Genomic DNA, 21,880 nt, shown 5'->3' with positions numbered 1-21,880 from the left:
AACCCTGAGATTGAAATTGCTCTCACTTTATCCCATGGGCGAACGGAGTATGTTCTCTTCAAGCTTTTGCCTTTTTTTTTTTTTTTTAAATTTTAACGTTTATTTATTTTTGAGACAGAGAGAGACGGAGCATGAACAGGGGAGGGGCAGAGAGAGGGAGACACAGAATCTGAAACAGGCTCCAGGCTCTGAGCAGTCAGCACAGAGCCCGACGCGGGGCTTGAACCCACGGACCGTGAGATCATGACCTGAGCCGAAGTCGGACGCTTAACCGACCGAGCCACCCAGGCGCCCCAGGCTTTTGCCTTTAGAGATGAAGCAGGGCGAAGGTTTTTGTTCTGTGTCCAAGAGCAATTTGCCTTCTTTGTACTAAAATTGCCAATCAGGTGCTTTGCGAGCTTTCTTGTTCACAGTCCTGGGAATGCCCTTGGCATTCCTCCAAATAATTTGCAGGGGAGTGCAAAATCGCATTTTTGGAAATGGATTGTCTTAAGACTTTCGGCCGAGGTCTTTTATTTTTTTTTAAATTTTTTAAATGTTTATTTATTTTTGAGAGAGAGAGAGAGAGAGAGCAGGAGAAGGGCAGAGAGAGAGGGAGACAGAATCCCAAGGGAAGCTCTGTACCGTCAGCACAGAGCCTGACTCAGGGGCCCGAACCCCCGAAACCGTGAGATCGTGACCTGAGCCAAAACCAAGAGTCCGACGCTCAACCACCCAGGTGCCCTTTGGCTGACGTCTTAAAACTCCAGCTGTGGGGCACCTGGGTGGCTCAGTCGGTTAAGCGTCCGACTTCAGCTCAGGTCACAATCTCGCGGTCCGTGAGTTCGAGCCCCGTGTCGGGCTCTGGGCTCATGGCTCAGAGCCTGGAGCCTGCTTCCGATTCTGTGTCTCCCTCTCTCTCTGCCCCTCCCCTGTTCATGCTCTGTCTCTCTGTCTCAAAAATAAAAAAAAAAAACAAAAAAAAAAAAAACAAAACTCCAGCTGTACCACTTACTAGCTGTGTGTCACTGGTCACATCACTTAGACTTCCTATATCTTAATTTTCTCATTTATAAAATGAGATTAATAATAGTCACCACAGGGGCACTCGGCTGGCTCAGTTGGTGGAGCATGTGACTCTTGATCTTGGGGTTGTGAGTTCAAGCCCCATGATGGGTGTAGAGATGACTTAAAAATAAATCTTTTAGGGATGCCTGGGGTGACTCAGTCGTTTAAGTGTCCGACTCTTGATTTTGGCTCAGGTCATCAGCTCATGGTTCATGAGATCGAGCCCTACATTGGGCTCTGGGCTGACAGTGTGGAGCCTACTTGGGATATTCTCTCTCCCTCTCTCTGCCCCTCCCCATTCGTGCATGCCCTCTCTCTCTCTCTCTCTCTCTCTCTCTCTCTCTCTCTCTGTCTTAAAATAAACTTAAAAAAAAAGAATTTTTTAAAAATCTTAAAAAAATAGTAACTCTAGGGGTGTCTGGGTGGCTCAGTCAGTTAAGCATCTAACTCTTGATTTCAGCTCAGGTCATGATCTCGTGGTTTGTGAGACTGAGCTCCGAGTCGGGCTCCGGGATTCTCTCTCTCTCTCTCTCTCTCCCTCTCTCTCTCTGCCCCTCCCCTGCTCAAGCGCTCCCTCTGGCTCTCTCTCTCTCCTCTCTCTCGCTCCAAATAAATAAACTTAAAAAAAAAAATGGCATGGTTATAAATAAAAAAATTTTTAAATGTTTATTTATTTTGAGGGAGAGAGAGACAGAACGCGAGCAGAGGAGGAGCAGAGAATCCAAAGCAGGCTCCAGGCTCCGAGCTGTCGGCCCAGAGCCCGACGCGGGGCTCGACCTCACCGACTGTGAGATCATGACTTGAGCCGAAGTCAGACACTTAGCCGACTGAGCCACCCAGGCACCCCGGTGTCATTATAAATTTAAAAAATTTTTTAAAATAGTAACTATAATAATAGTAATAGGATTAAATGGGTTATTGCAAGGAAAGGACTTAGAATAGCGCCTGGCGTATCATATGTAAACATCAGCTGGTATGATTTTACTATTACTGCAAACAATTGTGAGTCGGGGCATGGTCTTCCTTTATCCCTGCCCACCCCCCCCACCCCGCGTTCAGGCATCGTCACCCACCCCCGGGGAATCCCTCCCCCCTTCATACTTCTGGTAATTGAACTCCCCAGAGTTTTGGCAAAGGACACGGTGGTCCAGCTTCCTAGCAGAATATAGTGGAAACAATACATAAACTCCTGTGCTCCTTCCTTAAGAGGAAATTCTCGCCCTCCACTTTTTCTCCCCACCCCCTCTCGCGATGGCTGGAATAAAGACACGGTGATAGGCCAGGTTGGGCAGATAGATGAAGACACTCTCGGAGACGTGTTAGAGCTACGAGACGGAGGGAACTGGTCCCCAGATGACCTTGTACAATGAAACCGTTTGCCTGCGTCAGACCTCCTGCCCACGTCTGCGTTCCGAGGTGAGAGAGAACAAAACCTGTTTCTTATCTGAGCCATTGTTTTCCTGGGTCTCTTTGTTTCTATTTCTTGTTTCCCTGCTCAATAACACATCACTTACAATCTGGGCGTTAGAGTATATCTCAGGGAAATAAATTTAGTTCTTTTTTTTTTTTTTTTTAGTTTATTTATTTGAGAGAGAGAGAGAGAGAACGAGCTGGGGAGGGGCAGAGAGAGAGGGGGACAGGAGATCTGAAGCAGGCTCAGTGCTGACAGCAGAGAGCCCCGATGTGGGGCTTGAACTCACGCACCGTGAGATCATGATCTGAGCCCAAGTCAGATGCTAAACTGACTGAGCCACCCAGGTGTCCTGAAATAAATTTAGTTCTTTAAAAAAATTTTTTTTAATGTTTATTTATTTTTGAGAGAGAGAGAAAGAGCAGGGGAGCGGCAGAGAGAGATAGAGGAAGACACAGAATTTGAAGCAGGCCCCAGGCTCTGACCCGTCAGCACAGAGCCTGACATGGGGCTCGAACTCACAAACCACGAGATCATCACCTGAGTTAGAGTCAGATGCTTATCCAACTGAGCCACCCAAGCACCCTAATTTAATTCTTAACGTGAGCCAAGCTTTGTTTAAAAAAAACTTAGAGTTAAGGGGCACCTGGGTGGCTCAGTTGGTTAAGCATCTGACTCCAGCTCAGGTCATGATCCCATGGTTCATGAGTTCGAGCCCTGCATCGGGCCCTGTGCTGACAGCTCAGAGCCTGGAGCCTGCTTCAAATTCTGTGTTTCCCTCTCTCTCTGGCCCTCCCCTGCTCATGCTGTCTTTGTCTCAAAAATAAATAAACTAAAAAAACCCAAAACCAAAACCAAAAAACTTAGGGCTTAGGGGTACCTGGGTGGCTCAGTCAGTGGAGTGTCTGACTCTTGATCTCAGCTCAGGTCTTGATCTCAGGGAAGTGACTTCGAGCCTCATATTGGGCTCTATGTTGGGTGTGGAGCCTACTTAAAAATCTTTAAAGTTTAGGGGCGCCTGTGTGGCTTGGTCGGTTAAGCGTCCGACTTTGGCTCAGGTCATGATCTCACGGTCCGTGAGTTCGAGCCCCGCATTGGGCTCTGTGCCGACAGCTCAGAGCCTGGAGCCTGTTTCAGATTCTGTGTCTCCCTCTCTCTCTGCACCTCCCCTGTTCGTGCTCTGTCTCTCTCTGTCTCAAAAATCAATAAACGTTAAAAAAAAAATCTTTAAAGTTTAGGGGCCCCCCGGGTGGCTCAGTCGGTAAGTGTCCAACTCTCGATCTTGGCTCAGGTCATGATCTCATGTTCCGTGAGATCGAGCCCCATGTCGGGCTCTGCACCTACTTGGGATTCTCTCTCTCTCCCTCTCTCTCTGCCCCTCCCTCCACTCACACGCTCTGTCTCTTTCTCAAAATAAATACATAAACTTAAAAAAAAAAATTGTAAACACTATGTTTCAGTAAGCCTTACTGACAACAGGTTTGCTGCTGTTCGAGTCCCAGCGGCAGCCGCCTTGCTGCCTTCTCTAGTGCTTTCCACGGGGGCCCTGTTCTTTTGGAGGCTGGGGCCCAGCGATCCTTGGGGATGGACTTCTCAGCTCTCACGGCACCGAAGCTGCCAAGGGTCTTTGGCGGGGGTGGCTTTTGCTCCAACGCTGTCATGATTCCATTTCAGTGCTATGTGCCTTCCATCATTGCTATGGAAAAGTGTGCCCGTTAATGCTGACATTCCTTTGTAGGTGATGTGAACTTTCTCTCTGGCCGCTTTAACCATCTCTCTGTCTTTGGTGTTTACAGTTTCACCAAGACGCGCGTAGGCGTACGTTTATTTGTATTTATCCCACTTGGGGTATGTGATGTTTCTTGAACCAGTAGACTTAATGTTTTTCATAAGCTTTCAAAAATTCGCAGTTCTTATCTCTCAGTTTTGCCTTTCCTCTGTTTTCTCCACTTGATCCTCTTGGATCTTTTTTTTTTATTAAAAAAGTTTTTTTTTTTAACGTTTATTTATTTATGAGAGAGAGACAGCGCGCGAGCAGGGGAGGAGCAGAGAGAGGGAGACACAGAATCCGAAGCCGACTCCAGGCTCCGAGCCATCAGCACAGAGCCCGAGGCAGGGCTTGAACTCACAAACGGCGAGATCATGACCTGAGCTGACTGACTTCAGATGCTTACCTGACTGAGCCACCCAGGCGCCCCTGATCCTCCTGGATCTTTGACTAGATGTACCCAAATCAGCTGGGATGAAGTTTCCATGGGCCCACAGAACGGGGGGGGGGGGGGGGGGGGGGGGTTGAACCGGCAATGAAATTGTTACAAAAAAAAAAAAAGAAAATTACACATTCTCTTAGGTAGCTACATCGGGAACCGAAATTCACACTTACAGCATCCTCAAGGGTTCAGCAGAAGGAAGTCCAAACCCCTCGACGAGGGGTTGGCCCACCAGCCGGATTTGCTGGCTGCCTGTGTTTGTAATGAAAGTTTTACGGGCACGCACAAAGTTTTATTGTACTCACGTACATATCGTCCGTGGCTGTTTTTGTGCCGCATTTCCCCAGCTGCAACGTCGACTCCCAAAAAGCCCCAAAAGGACTCATTACCTGGTCCTCCACGGGAGTTTGCCAGCCCCTGCCAGCTTTCGGTCCTTCCGCAACGTAAGACCAGTTGTTCAAATACAGACTCCACCGTTCTGCCACCGAAACTTTGCAGCGAGTTAAAACTGGTGTGCACAAAGCCCCCTAAGCCATTAGCTCTAATGTTTTATTGTCCCCGACACAACTGGGGGGGGGGGGGATGAAGACCCCACCCCTTCCCACTTTCCAGTGGAAAACAATGGGAGTGTCGCCCTCAAAGCCGGGGAATTGTGGGTACATCGGCTTTCGCGATACACGTATAGATGATTCCCTATTTCCCCTCAATGCGTACATGACTTCAAGGCTGCTTATTGAAAAATTATAGGCCAAAAGTGTTGCTGCTGCAAATGAGTGTTATTAAGCCCTGTCGGATTTGCCAAACACCCCACAGCAAATTACACTGACAATAGCAAGCTAAACCCACAGTGATTTATCATGGGCAAAGCCAAAGGAACAGCATTGGAAAACCGTGGCCAGATGACCCAGAGACAAAACGTTCCTTCGGGAAATCGCGGGAATTCCTATTGGATTACATGTGGGTACAGTGCAGAGGGGTGATATTCGGCAGCCAGACGTCTAAGCGGAATACCCAGAGTGCTCGATACACTAGAGTGGCTATTTTTAATTTGTCCGCACTATTGGGGCACCTGGGCAGCTCAGTCCGTGAAGCGTCCGGCTCTTGGTTTCAGCTCAGGTCATGATCCCACCGTTTGTGGGATCGAGCCCCGCTTCGGGCTCCACCCTCTCAGCTTGGGATTCTCTCTCTCTCTCCCCGTCGTTCTGTCCCTCCCCCCATTCACACGCTCTTTCTCTCTCTCTCTCTCTCAAAATAAATACATAAACTTAAAAAAATAATTTTTTTTGATGTTTTTATTTTTGAGAGAGAGAGAGACAGAGCATGAGCGAGGGAGGGGTGGAGAGAGAGGGAGACCCAGAATCCAAAGCAGGCTCCAGGCTCTGAGCAGTCAGCACAGAGCCTGACGCGGGGCTCAAACTCCTGAACCATGAGATCATGACCTGAGCCGAAGTTGGATGCTTAACTGACTCAGCAACCGAGGAGCCCAATCCCAACCCTATTTCCAAATTAAGATTCCATTCTGAGGTTCTGGGGGAGTTAGGACTCCAGCATATACATACATATATATATATATATATATTTTTTTTTTTTTTTTTTTTTTTTTTGGTAGGGAGGTACACAATTCGACCGAGGATAGTGGTGCGGTGGGCAAAACATGGCAATTCTCACTCGTAATTCTCAATTCCATTTTTAAAACTTTATTTTTTTTAAGTTGAGAGACAGAGCGAGAGAGAGAGAGCATGTGAGCAGGGGAGAGGGGCAGAGGGAGGGAGAGAAAATCATAGGCAGGCTCTGTGTCCAGCATGGGGTCTGACGTGGGGCTCAATCCCATGACCCTGGGATCGTGACCTGAGCTGAAATCAAGAGTCCAACGTTCAACAGACTGAGCCATGCAGGCGCCCCTCGATTCCATTTTTTTTTAAAAAGCCCATCAAAATAGCTGTTCTGCATCAAGGACACATTCGAGGGAGGGGTCTTCTTTTGGGTAAAGCTTGAATCCCTCACCCACTGTTTTCTCCGACCCCTCATGTTTGCATGGAAAGCCCTGTCCGCTTTTCACTGATGGGGTTCAATGTCAGCATGTATCTCCCCAAAGGGGCAGGAACCCAGTGGACTCCTCTAGGAATGCCCCTCCCAGAGGCAGGAATATACCCTCAAGTGACAGGGAGATTCCCTGGCTGCGTATCCACATCACTCACAGAGATCTAAACATTTTTTTTTTTTAATTTTCTTTATTTCTGAGAGAGACAGACACAGAGTGTGAGTGGGGGGGGGGGGGTGCAGAGAGAGAGGGAGACGCAGAATCCGAAGCAGGCTCCAGGCTCTGAGCTGTCAGCACAGAGCCTGGCGCGGGGCTCGAACTCATGAGAGCCGTGAGATCATGACCTGAGCCGAAGTCAGATGCTTAATCAACGGAGCCATCCAGGGGCCCCTGCTTATGGAGCTTTTTAAAGACGGTGCTTGCCTGGACATACAAATCTAGGTGGGTGTTCCTCAAAAAACTCATCTGCGGATGGACGTTTCGGTTGTTTTCAAGTCCTGGCTATTGTGAACAACCCTACAATGGACATGGGGGTACAGATAGGTAGTTCTATTTTATTTATCTATCTGTCTATCTATCTATTTATGTATTTATGAGAGAAAGAGAGAGAGAGAGAGAGAGAGAGAGAGATTGGGAGCAAGGGAGGGGCAGAGAGAGAGGGACAGAGAGAGACCCCCCCCCCAAGCAGGCTCCGCACTGTCAGCTCCGAGCCCGATGTGGGGCTCGAACTCACGAACCATGAAATCGTGACCGGAGCCGAAACCGAGAGCCTGACGCTCAACCCACTGAGCCCCCCAGGTAGTTTTCTTTTTAATAGCGTGAGGAATCTCCGTTTCTGGTTTCTACAATAGCTTTTCCAACTGACGTTCCCCACAACGGCGCCCAAGGGTCACCTTTTTCACGTCCTCGCCAACATGTTATCTCTTGTCCTTTTGATGAAAGTCAGCCACGTTTCTTTGCTCTCAAACCATTTCAAAGCCGCCTGAGAGGGCCGCCCCTGCTCTCCCCGGAGACCTCAATTATGTGAGTCATAAGCCCTTTTTTCTCATCCCCCCCTTGGCATGTGGGCGCCACACCTTGATCAGTTTCAACATCAATATCAAACTCTGAGCACTGGGGCCGGGGGCGGGGGGGGGGGTCCCTCTGTTCTCCAGGTGACCGTAATGTACGGTGAAGGGAAGCTTTGCTTCAGGAGGTTGTAGAGAGAAAGCACAACAGGAAAGAAAGATCATTGATCCGCATACAAAAGGAAAACTCACGAAGTAGAGGTTTGGTCTCCCCAGAGTTTGCCAAAGTTGAGCTGAGACGAGGTGGTGCCTACTGAGGTGGGTGTGACCCCCTGTCTAGTGTTCTCAGCAGCCGTCTCTCCCGGACAAGGGGCCCTGAGTGTCCTTGCCGTGTGGCTCTGCACCCGGCCTCCAGATTTTCACGGGAGGGAGAGAGAGAGAGGCTGTTGGCGCTCACCGATCTGGCACGCAGGGAGAAAAGGGGGGAGGGGTGGCCTGGGTGCTGGTCCCAGAAGGATCCTTGAACAGGTTCCGAAGCTACGTGTGGACGTGAAGAGAAAGCTATTTTCCTGAGACGTTGGGAGACTGAGGCCCCAGGCCACCCTGCTCGGGGACACAGTGCGATGACAACACTGGGAGGTGCCTCCTGTTGCAGAAGCAGAGCCAGGAAAGGGTGCATTCTTGGGAACACTGTTGCGGATGTCAACCCCGACAGGGATCTCCCCTTGCAGGAAGAAACAGCAGTGTGAGCGGGAGAGGGCGCTCATGGACGGGGACGCCACCAGCATCTCAGTGGGGACGCTGAGCTTCGGTAAGGGTCAGGGAGTCTGGGACTCTCACTCAGAGAGAAGAGGCGGAGGGGTCCTCGGTCAGCGATGGCCCCAGCTCCTGGCCAACCCGCTGCAGAGGGATGCTTCCCCAAACCTGGATTTGGACCCACCGGCCTCCCACCCGGCAAGACTGAGCGACGGGACTTGTCAAGAGTATGAAGAACCAAATCCCCAAGGAAGCTTCCATGGCTGCGTGGAGATCGCTCTGGGAAAAGCCGTGGGTGCCCCTCTTGGGGAGCGTCTCTCCTGAGTTAGGAACGAGGCTCGAGGAGTTACCGTGCTGTCATCCAGCTCCTTACGAAAGGGTGAGCCATCGCCCTGGTTTGCCACGGACTTTCCTGGTGTTGGCACTGCTGGTCTGGATGCCAGGAACTCGTTCTGTTCGGGGCCAACCGGGATGGTCGGTTAATGATTTCATGAAATCAGAAACCACAGCAAGCCAGGAAGTGTGGTTCAGTTGGTGAGTTCGTTTGTTCTGTGGATACGTATGACTAGTTTCTGGGGGATGCTGCTGGGGACACAGCCATGAACAGAGACCACATGCTCTCTGACCCACGCCGCTCACCTACGGGGAGGGCAAAAACGGTGCGTGATTGCAAATGGTGGTAGTTTCTCTGAAGGGAGAGGCCTCGGGAGCAGAGCCGGGCGCCTGGTTTAGAAGGAGAAGGTAGTGGGGTGCCCGGGCGGCTCAGTGGGTTGAGCGTCCGTCTCCCGGTTTCCGCTCAGGTCGTGCTCTCTCGGTTGGTGGTTTCGAGCCCCACGTCGGGCTTCACGCGGATGGTGCGGGGCCTGCTTGGGATTCTCTCCCTCTTAAAATGAACATATAAACTTAAAAAAAAAAATCTTATAAAATGAGGAGGTAGAGAAGGCCTCTCTCCAGAGAAACGTTTTGATCCTGATGATTCCGATTCCAGTATCAGGGTACGGGTTCCCCCCACATCACCGAGCAATTCTGCGATGCCAGCTGGGTGGCCTACAATTAAACTCAATGCTGACATTTGCTACCTGGAGACAGCACGCGATTCCGCAGATTAAGGGCTCTGTGCCCCAAGATCGCCCCCACCCCAGATAATGCAGCCTCAGGTTGGTACCCGTGTTTCTCTTTTTTTTTTTTTTTTTTAACATTTATTTATTTTTGAGACAGAGAGAGAGCATGAACAGGGGAGGGTCAGAGAAAGAGGGAGACACAGAATCGGAAACAGGCTCCAGGCTCTGAGCTGTCAGCACAGAGCCTGACACGGGGCTCGATCTCAGGGACCGCGAGATCATGACCTGAGCCGAAGTCGGACGCTCAACCGACTGAGCCACCCAGGCGCCCCGGTAACCGTGCTTCTGACCGACTGAGTATAAATCAGGAGTTCCCGTGACCCCCCCCCCCCCCTTTGATTAATGTGCCAGAGTATCTCTCAGTGCTCAGGAAACGGCTTTCCTCACTAGATTACTGGTTATTACAAAGAATATTAAAGGGTATGAATCAACAGCCGGGGGAAGAGAGATACATAGGGCGAGGTCCCAAATAAAGGAGCTTCTGTCCCCATGGAGTCTGGAAGCCTTCTGGCTCACCAACCCGGAAGCTCTGGCAACCCCATTCTTTTGCGTTTTATGGAAACCGCATGACACAGGGGTGATTGAATAACTCATTAGCTATTGATGACTGAACTCCATTTCCAGCCTCTTCCTTGTGCGGAGGTTGGAGGGTGGGACTGAGAGCTCAACCCACTGATCACACGGTTGGCTGCCCTAGCAACCAGCCCCCACCCTTAAGTGCCCCCCCCCCCCCGTCAACTCATTAACATAACAAAAGACACCTTGATCGGTGCTTATCCTAAGACCTTCCTCAGGATTTAGGAGCTCTAGGCCCGAAACGGGGACCGAGAACAAATAAGCGTATTTCTTCTTTGAAATCACAGCTTCAGATCCCAAGACTCCCTTTCTGTTTGTCAATCCCAGGAAATTCCCACGATTTCCTGCCTGTTGATCGGGTACCTGGGTTCGCCCACGGGCAGGTGCCTTATCGCCGTAGGAAATCCTCCTGTAAACTCCCCTTTCCCCAGTGAGTGAGAAACATGGTCTCCGGGGCAGCGAGGTTCAAGTTCTCTCTGACCACGTAACCCCCTCACCGCGGGGGCTGAGTTCCCAGAACGAGGGAAGAAAAAAAAAAACCCAGACACCGTATACAGATTTATGTACAACTCCCAGCAGTTATGGGTACAGCCCTTCAGGGAAGCGTTTCTTCCTTCCTGTCGCTCTCATATCACAGATATTGCCCCGAAGCGAGCCCCGCATCGGGCTCTGTGCTGACCGTGCGGAGCCTTACTTGGGATTCTCTTTTCTCCCTCTCTCTCTCTGCCCAGCCTGGGCTCGCCCATGTGTGCTTGCCCTCTCAAAATAAATGAGCATTAAAAAAATGTAAAAACCAAACACAAAGGTTTTTGTCCTTCCCTCCTCCCCTCCTATTCACCCCCCCCAGCATATCTAAGGGATACGACACAGCCCTTTTAGAAACACTGTAGTTGTAGGCTAACCATTTTTAACAGCGATGGGGCAGTCCCCTGAAGGGTGGATGGTCTTTGAGAGTGTGCCAACGTAGGATTAAAAAGTCCCCTCCCCCCCCCACCCACCCACCCCCCCCCCCGCAGGTGGAATCCTATTCGGCCGTAGAAAGGAACAAACTATGGACCCTCACAAGGACTGGGCTGGATTTCAAGGCATTATGCACAGTGAAAAGAGCCAATCTCCAAAGGCCACGCGTGGAGTGATTCCATTCATATAACAGTCTTGAGGTGACCAAATTATAGAGATGGAGAACAGATTAGCGGTTGCCAAGGGTGAAGGAAGGGAAGTTTGTGGTTCCAAAGGGTTAGCAGGAGGGGGTTCTTAAGTGGAGAAGGAGCCTTACTGGTTTCTTGATTGTGACGGAGGTTCTACAGATCTACGCGTGGGATACAATTGGATGAAACGCGCGCGCGCGCGCGCACACACACACACACACACACACACACACACACACACACGGCCTCCCCGGCCGCGTGCTTCCGCCCCAAGCCGCAAAGCCTCTGATTTCTCAACTGCCCAATGTAAGATCGATTATGCACGTCCCGATTTTGATCGGAAAAAAACCTGTGGCCGTACCGTTTCTAACATCACTGTGGCTCTGCGCGTTTACAAGGAGTAAAGAAATCCTGCGGGATTAACCCCTCAGTCCACGAATATTTACTGAGTACGGACACAGCGGGTGGGCTGCCCATATCCCCTTGGGTTTCAACTTTCTTATACACATCAATGGCTTTTGACTCAGCCTGAGGGCTTTCTAATCACCTAGGGGAGTGGCTAGATGTGTGGGAGAGTAGACACCCCCAAGAGCAGCCCTCATCCAGTGATGCATGGAGGATAAATACCCCAGCTCCCTCACCCCTCTGGTGCAAGAACACTGAGGTCTGTGTTCTACACTGTCTCCCAAAATTTCCCAGTGGAATCAGCGGTGAATGGTAACCTGCTCACTTAACCCGACTGTATCGGCCTCCTTCCTTTCCCTGTTTCGCGACCCGACTAATGCATCCTGGGTCCATCTCTCAAATAAACGACTTGACCTTGAATCCTTGTCTCAGGCTCTGCTTCCAGAGGATCCCATTTAAGACTAGGCACCAGGCTTCAATAAGCAGAGGGGAAGTGAGATATATGTACAGTGACAAAGGAAGGATATTCAATTGCATTGGATCTTTGCCAGATGCCAAAGTGCTTTTACCTCGGTTTTTCTCATTTTTTTCCCCAGTGGCAGGTCACCAGGAACCAGGACTTCCCTCTCTGGAGTGTTTGCCGAAGAGAAACAAACACTGTTTTCATTAGGGCATATCTACCGCGGGACCTCGCTGTTACAGCAGCCTATCCTGGTCTCCTAATAAATGCATTATCTGTAATGAGAGAATTAGAGGTGAGGCAAGATTTTCCCTTTCCTTTTGAATTTCTTTGTACTGTTTGAATTTTATTTATTTATTTATTTATTTATTTATTTACAGCAGGGGAGGGGCAGAGGGAGGGGGAGAGAGAGAATCTTAAGCAGGTTCCATGCTTGGCGTGGAGCCCGATGCGAGATTCAATCCCATGACCCTGAGATCATGACCTGGGCCAAAATTAAGAGTCTCCAGATGCTTAACCGACTGAGCCATCCGGGTAGCCCTGTACTGTTTGAATTCTATGGCCACACACACACACACACACACACCCCATTGGGATTATCTAGAAGGTTATAGATCAGTTTTTAGTTCTTCCAGCAAATGCCTTTTCAAGCATGGTTCAATAAACAAAATCATGGGGGTTCCTGGGTGGGGCAGTTGGTCGAGCATCTGACTCAGCTCAGGTCAGGATCTCACGCTTCGTGAGTTCAAGCCCCGAGTTGGGCTCCACACTCTCTTTCCCATTCTCTCTCTCTCTCCTTCTCTCTGCCCCTTGCTCACTCGTGCTCTCTCTCAAAAAGAAATAAATAATACTAAAAAAAAAAAAAACCAATAAAACAAAGTGAAAAGAAAATGAAATCATGGTGTTCTCGGCTGAATTGTGTCCCTCCTCCTGAATTCGTATGTCGAGGGCCTAACCCCTGGCACCTCAGGATGTGGTTGTATCTGGGGATAGGGCCTTTAAAAACCATGGCTTGCCCGCTGTTCCGAACTGAACTGTGTCCTCCCCAAACCGGTATGTTGAAACCCTCACCCTGGATGTGACTGTAGGTGGAGATGTGGTCTTTAAAGAAGTAATTAGCGTTAAATGAGGTCAGAAGGGTGGGCCCTAAACCCACAGGACTGGGGCCCTTATTAGAAGAGGAAGAAGGGCGCTCGGGTGGCTCAGTCGGTTGAGCATCCGCCTTTGGCTCAGGTCATGGCTTGTGGGTTCGAGCCCCACGTCGGGCTCTGTGCTGACAGCTCGGAGCCCGGAGCCTGCTTCGGATTCTGTGCCTCCCTCTCTCTCTGCCCCTCCTCCGCTCACCGTCTGTCTGTCTCAGCCTCTCAAAAATAAATAAACATTAAAACACATTTTTAATAAAAAAAAAAAAAGAAAAAAGAAACGGCTGAGCTGGCATATCACCTCTCTCTTGGAAACCTACCCTACTTTTCATTTGTTATATTTATTATATAACAAATATATGTATCTTGGGCCACTATAACCAAATACCCTTGACTGGGTGATTGCAACAATAGAAATTTCTTTCGTACTTATTTATTTATTTGGTAATCTCTACACCCAACATGGGGCTCAAACTCATGACCCCGAGATCAAGAGTCACATGCTCTTCTGACTGAGCCAGCCGGACACCTCATGAAATTTATTTCTTTCATTAGTGGAGGCTAGAAGTCCGAGATCAAGATTCCAGGAGATTCGGTTTCTTCCCTTCCCTTCCCTTCCCTTCCCTCCCCTTCCCTTCCCTCCCCTCCCCTCCCCTCCCCTCCCCTTCCCTTCCCTTTCCTTTTTTTTCTCCAGAGCTGTCTTCTTGGCTCACAGACGACCATATTCTCACTTGGCCCTCACTGTGGCCTTTCCTCGGTGCACACACACAGAGACAGAGAGATCTTTCTCTCTTCCTTTTCTTTTATTAAAAAAAATTTTTTTTAAGTTTATTTATTTATTTTGAGAGAGAGAGAGAGAGAGAGACAGAGAGACAGAGAGAATGAGCAGGGGAGGGGCAGAGAGAGAAGGAGAGAGAGAATCCCAAGCAGACTTCTCGCGATCAACGTGGAGCCTGAGGCGAGGCTTGAACTCATGAACCATGAGATCATGACCTGAGCCGAAACCAAGAGTCCGATGCTTAACCAACTGAACCACCCAGGCACCCCTCTTCCTTTTCTTATAAGGACACCAGTCTTATTGGATTCGGGCCCCACCCTTATGACCTAATTTAACCTTTATTGCCTCCTCAAAGCCCTTTCTCTGAATACAGCCACATCAGGGCTTAGGGCTTTCACATGTGATGTTTAGTGGGGGGCATAATTCACTTTATAGCAGCCAGTGTTCTCTTTAATGTTCAATTCAGTGTGAGATTTTAGTTATTCACAACCAGAAGCTTCCTAAATGGTGAAGTGGAAACTAGTGATTTTTAATAAGCCCGAGTCTCATTTTCTTCATCTGAAAAATGTTGAAGACACAGGAGGTCCGTTCTGGCCTCCTACTGTCACCACGCAGGTTAAGTAAAATGATGTATTTGAGCGTATTGGGGAAAACATGCGGTTCGTGGAAGATAGTTCCGAAAATTGATACAAACAAGAAAGCTGCCAGATGAGAGTCAGAGGTAGGCCCAGCAAGGCGGGAGAAAAAAGGGAAGATGACACTCTGTTTTCCCACAGAGACAGATAAATTACGACACGAACGCGCATACTTGGGGTATGCGTGCCTGACTCGCAAATCCAAAAATAGCCCCTCGGACCCTATGTGGAGAGAGGATAAAGATAGCAACGTTAGCTGTGAGTGACAAGCCCAGTTAGAGGACAGAGAGACAATTTAAAAGGTCTTCATGCGAAACATCTTGAGTAGCTATAGAAATATTTGATGTTTAGGGGCGCCTGGGTGGCTCGGTCGGTTAAGCGTCCGACTTCGGCTCAGGTCACGATCTCACGGTCCGTGAGTTCGAGCCCCGCGTCGGGCTGTGTGCTGACAGCTCAGAGCCTGGAGCCTGTTTCCGATTCTGTGTCTCCCTCTCTCTCTGCTCCTCCCCTGTCCATGCTCTGTCTCTCTCGATCTCAAAAATAAATAAACGTTAAAAAAATTAAAAAAAAATATTTGATGTTTACAGCTCGAGAAAGAGTTCACGATCTGCCTGTGTATCTGCTCGGTCGTAGGTGCCTTGAGTAGCTATACAGTCATTCCAGAAGCGCCAGGGAAAGAATGCCTTCTATGAGTGGCCGTGGCCAGATACCCCGGCTCTCTCACCCCGTAGCTGCACAACACTGAGGTCTGTGATCTCTGCCACCTCCCAGAGGTCCCCCAGCGGGACCGACTTCCAGTTGCCCACCGAGGTGACTTCCCTAGAGTGCCCTCGGCACTGGCTGCCTTCCTGCCCCACCTCGCTTGCCGGTCCCCTCCTGGGTCTCCTGGAGCTACCTCTACAATGAACAACCTTCACTGCACAGCGTGTAGGACTGTCTTTGAGGGAAGCCCAAAGTAAGACCCACACCCCGCTCCTGCCTGTAAATATTATGCCAAGAATAGTCAGTCCTGATTGTCTATAGTGTTTCACGGCGTCCAAGGTGCCTTCACATACAACGGGATGCTATTCAGCAATAAAACAGAATAAAATACGGAGGGACACGACAGCAGGGATGCGTCTCCGATGCGTTACGCTGAGCGAGTGAAAGAAGCCAGACCCAAATGGCCACAGGCCGTATGCTCCCGTTTATATAGGACCTCCCGGGACGGCAAAACTATAGGGACAGAAAATAGGCCAATGATCGCCAGGGGCTGAGGGTGCAAGAAGGGATTAATTACAAAGGGACGGGAAGGAACCCTTTGGGGTGATGGAGCTGTGCTATACCTTGATTTTGACGATGGCTCCGTGACGATGTGTATTCGTCAAAGCTCGCAACAAAGGGTGGATCTGGCGGGAGATGAATTGTACCTTAATAAAAAAACGTTATACCTCCGCCTCCTTGAAGAACAGAGCACTCCCCACCTTTGTCTCACCTGGTTGTCATAACAACGCTGGGGCAATCGGGCGCGCTTGGTCCAGGTTTGCAGCCAAGCGCTTTGAGAGGTTTTGCTTCCTTCTTCCCGTTCGCCCCAAACCTTGCCTCCCGACCCACCAGTCGTCTCAAATCCTTCTGGCCAAGGTCGCTGCTGACCTCATCTCTGCTCAAGCCCGTGGCTAATTTTCAGCGCTAACTTCCTTGACCACTTTTACCACTTGGCACTGGAGATCCTGCTGCCTTGGACCTGGGCCAGCCCACGGCTCTCGAGATGCCACTCGGTCCCCGCTGACCTTGGCTGTCCTTGGCGGCTCTGTTTTCCCATCCTTCCGCACCCGCCTGCCTGTCCTCTACTCTGATTTCTCCCCGAGCTCCCTAGGGGAGCTCATCAAGCCTTTTGGAGCTATCACTTATATACTCCTGACTTCCGAATCTGTTTTACGTCTTAGCCCCTTAACTGCCTGGTCACCGGGATTTCCAGCATCATGCGCAGGAGTTGATTTTGCAGCCTATGGAAATGATATTACAGCGGGGAAGCCTTTTTTCTAAAGTTTCCAAAATAAAACTTAACGGCTACTGTCACGGATTTCAGGCCACTTCCCCCCCCCCCACCCCGCTTTATTTTTTTATTTTAAATCTATTCACCGGTTGACAGACAGTTAGGTGGTTTCCTTATCTTGGCCATTGTGAAAAATGCGGCAATTAATAATGCAGATATCTCTTTAAGGTCCAGATTTTCTTTCTTTCCGATATATATCTGGAAGCGGGACTGCTGGATCATATGGTAGTTCTCTTTTTAATTTTTTGAGGCACCTCCATGCTATTTACCATAATAATATGGACATTTTCTACCAATTTATAGTCCCACCAACATTGTGTTCTCTTTTCTCCACATCCTTGCCAACACTGGTGATCCCTTGTCTTTTTGATAATAGTGAAGGCTCCTAATCTTGACCTCCGATGGCCAAAGACACGTGGAGGCTCTGTAGGGTACCGATGGCTTTATGATGACTGGTCCTGGTTCCTCTGACAGGCCCGTCTGAGACTTGATCTCGCATTCTCTTATGTTATTTCCCCTTTATCATCGTAAAGGCTTACACTTCCTTTAGTTAATTTCTGTTACATACTTCCAAAAATCCCAAATAAATATAAGCATGCGTGTTTCGATTTTAAAATCATATTTAATATTTAATCACCACGTTGCTCTCCCCAAAGTTTATAACGATGCGTGTGTCCACTGCAGAGTAAATTGATGCCCACCTTCCCACATCCTAGTCCACACAGGGTATTATTTTAAATATATTTTAACGTACAGGGAAGAGACAAGCTTCCTCGTGAGCCTCCTGGGCTGGTAAACAAAAATTTTCCTGGTACCCATTCCCTAGGGTGTCATCCTACCAGCACCCCAGCTCTCTGTGAGGAATGTCAATTCTTTTTTTTTTTTTTTTAATGTTTACTTATTTGTGAGAGAGAAAGAGAGAGACAGAGTGTGAGCGGGGGAGGGGCAGAGAGAGGGAGACACAGGATCTGAAGCAGGCTCCAGGCTCTGAGCCATCAGCACAGAGCCCGATGCGGGGCTCAAACTCATGAGCCGTGAGATCGTGACCTGAGCTGAAGTCAGACACTTAACCGCCTGAGCCACCCAGGCGCCCCAAAGAATGTCAATTCTCATTCACCATCTGCTCACCAGGGACATGAGGCCTCCTCTCTCACCCCGCAGGGTCAGTAGAAACCCCCACCCTTACGCTCTGCAAGTTTTGGGGCTCTCATCTTGCATGCCTACCTCCTGGTTCTTGGCTTTCTCTTCTCTGACTCCTGGGCAACCCTTTGTGTCCTTAGGGCTCATTCGTGCATGTATCTGTGTAGGGCATCTTTCACTGCTAGGGAAATGCAGAAAAGCACCCCAGTGAAGTATGTACACATTGCCTCCAGAATGGCTATTGTCAGAAAGACGGGCGTTATCGCGTGCTGATGAGGCTAGAGAGACAGGCCCACTGCGCGTGGAAAATAGTCCAGTAGCTTCTCCTGGAGTTAAACGTACGCTCACCAGATGACCCAGCAGTTCCCCTTGTGAGTATTTACCCAGGATAAATGAAAACCCACATCCGCACAAAGGCTTATAGGCGGATGTTTGTCGCAGTCTTCTCGGTAAGAGCCAAACACCGGCAACAGGACAAATGTCTATCCACAGGTGAGTGGACAAACTGGGTCGGGCCATAAAACAGAGCACAATAAAAAGGAACCAATACTGATAAACAGACCGGGAGGGATGAGTCTCGAGAGCATTATGTTGAGTGAAAGCAATTTGACACCAAAGAGGACATAGGACACCTGTCCATTCTGATAAAATTATTGAATGGTTGAGTTTAAGCCCTAGTGACAGAAAACAGATCAGTGGGTGTCCGGGGACAGGAACGGGAGCGTGGACCGCAAGCGGGCACAAGGGAACTTCTGGGGCGGTGGCGATGTTCCGAATCTTGATGGTGGCGATGGTTCTGTGCTGTATGCTTTCGTCAAAACTCATCAAGCTGGCCACTTAAGCTTGGGGCCTTGGGTCACAGGTAATTTATACCTCAGTGAAGTTGATTACAAGGGGTTACGCGTTATCCAGCATCCTTCCTTGATATACACACAGGCTTTTCTCCATGTCCTGTCCAACGGCTGGGCTCCATCTGGAAGTCTGCTCGAATTCATGAACCGTGAGATCATGCCCTGAGTCGAAACCCAGAGTCGGTTACTTAACCGACTGAGCCACCCAGGCGCCCCTTCACCTGTTTTATGAGGAGGAAACTGAGACCCAGGTTAAGTAATTGTGTCTCCGCCCCCCCCCCCCCCCCCCCCCGCCGTCTTAGTCTGTTGAGGCTGCGATAGCAGAATATACAGACTGCCAGACATTTATTTCCCACAGAAATAATGGGAAGCTGGGAAATCCAAGATCCAGGTGCGGGTAGATTCGGGGTCCAGTGAAGTCCAGCTTCCTGGTTCGTAGATGGGTGCCTTCTTGCTGTGGCCTCATAAGGCAGAAGGGCCAAGGGAGCTCTCTCTCTCTCTCTGGGGGGGGGGGGGGGGTCTCCTTTATAAGGGCGCTAATCCCATTCACGAGGGATCTCCATCATCTCCTAAAGGTCCCATCTTCTAGTAGAGTCATATTGGGGTTAGGCTTTCAATAAATGAATTTGGGGGGGCACACATTCATTCTACAGCACCCCCCCCAAATTCATGTATATGGAAGTCCTAACCTTCAGCACCTTAGAATGTGACCTTATTTGGAATTGGGATCATTGCAGGTGTCATTAGTTAAAATGAGGTTGTAAGGGTAGGCCCTCTAATCCGGTGTGAGCGGTGTCCTTATCAAAAAAGGGGGAGGTTTGGACTGTGTGTGGAGAGGACAGGGAGTGAGCACGAAGAGCGCCCCCTGCAGGTCAGGGAGAGAGGCCTGGAGCAGATCTGTCCCTCACAGCCCTTGGGAGGCATCAGCCCGGCTGCCGTCTTGATTTTGCTCGCAGAGGATACGTTTGTGTTGGTTCCGCCATCCAGTTTGTGGTATCGTGTTCCGGCTGCCCCAGAAAACTAAAACAGCAACCTGGAAACGATGGAGGTGGGAAGCGGCAAAGCGGAAGTCTGGTTTGGACGACTGGCGCGCGTGGGGATTGCCCTTTCCCTTGCTGTTACTGCCCTTGGACTCTGCCCGGGGCAGACAAGTAGCCTTTGTCTTGCCTGGGCAGATGGCCGGGGGCCAATGGTGGGCATGTTATACGTCCCATCATCGCTCTGTGTGCATAGATCGTCAGCTGTCGGGCTGGGAGAGAGGCCTGTGCCGTCGTGGATGGCATTTAAATTTGGCCAGCTGTCTGCTCCTTTGGCAGAGAGAAATGTGCTCAGGAGAACGTAAACAGTGTAGTAGGCCCTCCTCTCTCAGGGGAGCTGGCTCAAAACCGGACGTCAAGGCGAACGCCCGTGTATAGGGAAAACAGGGCCCCGAGACTTACTGGGGATTCCTTGGAGCCTCTAATTTTCCTTTTTCTATCTGTTTCCTTTGGTGGCCAGAGAAGGAAATAATCCGGTCAAGAAGACTGCGGAGAGGGGCGCCTGGGTGGTGCAGTCGGTTAAGCGTCTGACTTCAGCCAGGTCACGATCTCGCGGTCCGTGAGTTCGAGCCCCGCGTCAGGCTCTGGGCTGATGGCTCGGAGCCTGGAGCCTGCTTCCGATTCTGTGTCTCCCTCTCTCTCTGCCCCTCCCCCGTTCATGTTCTGTCTCTCTCTGTCCCAAAAATAAAAAAAAAAAAAAAAAAAAAAACGTTGAAAAAAAAAAGAAGACTGCGGAGAAAAATGACCCAAATCACGGGGCTTCAGAATGTAAATGATGATGAACTGGTAACTGAGAATCAGTTAAAGAAGCAAGAGATTTATTCGGAGGAATTAGCGCGTGCAATTGTTGGGGGGCGGGGGGCTGACCAGTCCGTAATTTTCAACGTAGGCCTGAAAATGAGAGATGTACGAAGGCTGATGGTACAGTTCCAGTCTGAAGGCCAGCGGGCTCGAGAGACCCAGGAAGAGCCGGTGTTTCAGTTTGAGCCCGAAGGCAGAGAGACCAAATGTCCCAGTTCTGGTCCACAGGCCTCTCTTGGAGCAAAGCTGTCTTGTTTTGGAAGGTCAATCTGTTGAGCTGTTCACACCTTCAACTGATTGGACGAGGCCCACCACGTTATGGAGAACGATCTGTTTTCCTCAAAGCACACTGATTTAAAGGTCAATCTCATCAGCAAACTCCCTCAGGGAAACACCCAGAATCGTGTTTGGCCAACCATCTGGGCACCCCACGTAGCTCGGTCGAGTCGATACACCAAGGTAACCACCACGCACAGCTTCCAGTTGATTGAGCCAACAGGAGGGACTCCCAGAGCAAAGGTGGGAGAAGAGTGCGGTTGGGGAGTTTATCTTCTTGGCTTCCTCTAGTCCACGTTGCTATGGAGTGTGTGCATCCCTCTACTGAAGGCCACAGCTCCTTCAGGCCGCGCTCTGTACATCTGTCCCTCTGCAGGATCTGAACACTGTTCCCCCCTCTTTGCTCCCTTAGGCGTGGATGGGAACCGCTCCCCGCTGCTGCTAGCCGGTGGGGGCTGAATGATCTCACCCTCCCTGCTCTTGTTGTAAATATATTTTATTAAGTGCTTCTCAGATTGCCCAGTTTGAGCTTGCCCTCCGGTTTCTGCATGGATTCCGCTGGATACAAAGAGTAATAATCTAGGAATAATCGTAACGGCACCAACAACTAATACTCACGTAGCCTTTATTATGCGTCGGGGGCTGGCCTAAGTGCCTTGTACGTGTTAACTTCACAAAGGCCTTGCAGATATTACGATCATACCCATCCTGCAGATGAGAAGGGAGGCACGTACAGGTTAAGTGACTTCCTCCGCGTCACAGGGCCAGTAACTGCTAGAGCAAGGATTCTGGCAGTGGTCCTCTGGCTCCAGAGACTTAACCATTCACTATTGCTCTGGACTTTTCCAAGAGACAAGGATGATGATGATGACGATGGCAGAAGCTAACATATAACGCACGTTTGCTGTGTCCCGTTCCCGTGCCACATTCTCAATCTGCATTTTTTTTTCAGATGTTTATTTATTTGAGAGTGTGTGTGTGTGTGTGTGTGTGCAGACGCTAG

Source organism: Panthera pardus, unplaced genomic scaffold (assembly GCF_024362965.1).
Source record: "Panthera pardus isolate Hobbes unplaced genomic scaffold, ASM2436296v1 HiC_scaffold_8, whole genome shotgun sequence".
NCBI lineage: Eukaryota > Metazoa > Chordata > Mammalia > Carnivora > Felidae > Panthera > Panthera pardus.
Note: the sequence above shows the minus strand (reverse complement) of the source record.